This window comes from Aquarana catesbeiana, linkage group LG05, assembly GCF_042186555.1.
Source record: "Aquarana catesbeiana isolate 2022-GZ linkage group LG05, ASM4218655v1, whole genome shotgun sequence".
In the NCBI taxonomy this organism is placed as follows: domain Eukaryota; kingdom Metazoa; phylum Chordata; class Amphibia; order Anura; family Ranidae; genus Aquarana; species Aquarana catesbeiana.
The window spans coordinates 21,517,951-21,520,348 of NC_133328.1; positions in this window are offsets into that span (position 1 = coordinate 21,517,951).

Sequence of the window (2,398 nt, forward strand, 5' to 3'; positions counted from 1 at the left end):
TTGACTTGGAAGCCCCTAAGGGGGAAAGTGGAGAGGGAGAGAAGAAAGTTTCAGTCGCATGACCTTCAGTGCTGCTAATCCTGGAGGAGAAGAGACCAGACATGACTAGGGAGGAATAACACACAGAGGAGGTGGGCGGGCTCTGAGTTCAAGCGCCGTTCCAGGCTGGTTGGACAACAGGATCCATCTCTCCGCCCCCTGCGACCGATGTACTCGTCTTCAGGTCTCCAACGCCAAGACGAACGAACGCCAACCACCCTCAGGGGCCCTCGCAATGCCCTGGAGGTATCTCTATATTTTTATTTTATTTTAATCAAACATGTTTTACTTTTTTCTCTATGGTATTAATTCATTTTGATTTGCTATTCATTTATTTTTTTTATTATGATTGTTATATTTACGATTTAATATTTAATTCATTGTTCATTTTGTAGGCCCAATGGTGGTCCTGAGGCAATAAGGTTTTACCCCCCTAATGACCAGAGCATTTTTTTGCGATACGGCACTGCGTCGCTTTAACTGACAATTGCGCGGTCGTGCGACGCTGTACCTAAACAAACTGATGCCCTTTTTTTCCCACAAATAGATCTTTCTTTTGGTGGTATTTTGATCACCTCTGCGGTTTTTATTTTTGCACTATAAACAAAAGAGCGACAATTTTGAAAAAAAAAATGATGTTTTACTTTTTGCTATAATAAATATACCCAAAAATGTTTTTAAAAAACAAATCTCTTCATCAGTTTAGACTAATATGTATTCTTCTACATATTTTTGGTAAAAAAAAATCACAATAAGCGTATATTGATTGGTTTGCACAAAAGTTATAGTGTATACAAAATAGGGGATAGATTTATGGCATTTTTTTTTTTTACTTGTAATGGCAGCGATCTGCGATTTTAGCGAGACTGCAACATTGCGGCGGACAGATCGGACACTTTGACACTTTTTTGGGACCATTGACATTTATACAGCGATCAGTGCTATAAAAATGCACTGATTACTGTATAAATGACACTGTGCAGGAAGGGGTTAACACTAGGGGGGCGATCAAGGGGTTAAATGTGTTCCCTGGGAGGTGTTTCTAAAGCCTCGTACACACGATCGGATTTTCTGACGGGAATTGTGTGATGACAGGCTGTCGGTGGAAAATCTGATCGTTTGTACGCTCCATCGGACAATTGTTGGATTTTCCACGGACAAATGTTGGATGGCAGGTTTATAAATTTTCGCGGACAAATGTCTGTTGTCGGATTTTCCGAGCGTGTGTACACAAGTCCATCGGACAAAAGCCCAAAGTACAAACACGCATGCTCAGAAGCAAGGACGAGCCGGAAGCGGTCGGTCTTGTAAACTAGCGTTCGTAATAGAGAATTAACATTCGTGACGCGGCAAATTATGAAATCTCGAAATGCAGCTCAAAATTCTCTTCTTCTTTAATGGGATAATAATGAAGCTGCTTTGCTGGTGATACTGATGGCGTTATTGCAAACGTAATTTAAAAGGCTTTTATTTTCCAATGATATAAAGAATAATATTATGTTATTATATTATATATTATATGTTTTTGTTTGTTTTTTTATTATTTGGGCAAGTTCCCACAACACCATTATCCCGGAGATAATTCCGAAAATCATCCGGATTATTCTCCTGGAGCTCCCGCAGCAAAGGCATATGACATAATTGGTCACGATTAACCACTTCAGCCCCGGAAGAATTTACCCCCTTCCTGACCAGAGCATTTTTTGCGATTCGGCACTGCGTCGCTTTAACTGACAATTGCGCGGTCGTGCGACGTGGCTCCCAAACAAAATTGACGTCCTTTTTTCCCCCGCAAATGGAGCTTTCTTTTGGTGTTATTTGATCGCCTCTGCGGTTTTTATTTTTTGCACTATAAACAAAAATAGAGCGACAATTTAAAAAAAAAACGCATTATTTTTTTACTTTTTGCTATAATAAATATCACCCAAAAATATATAAAAAAAAAATTTTCCCTCAGTTTAGGCCGATACGTAATCTAAGTATTTTTGGTTAAAAAAAAATCGCAATAAGCGATTATTGATCGTTTGCACAAAAGTCATAGCGTTTACAAAATAGGGGATAGTTTTATGGCATTTTTATTAATTTTTTTTTTTTTTTTTAAATGGCGGCGATCAGCGATTTTTATCGTGACTGCGATATTATGGCGGGACACATCGACATTTTTGACACATTTTTGGGACCATTGTCATTTATACAGCAATCAGTGCTATAAAAATGCACTGATTCCTGTGTAAATGACACTGGCAGTGAAGGGTTAACCACTAGGTGGCAGTGTAGGGGTTAAGTGTGTCCTGGGGAGTGATTCTAACTGTCAGGGGGATGGGCTGTATGTGTGACGTCACTGATCTCTGCTCCGATG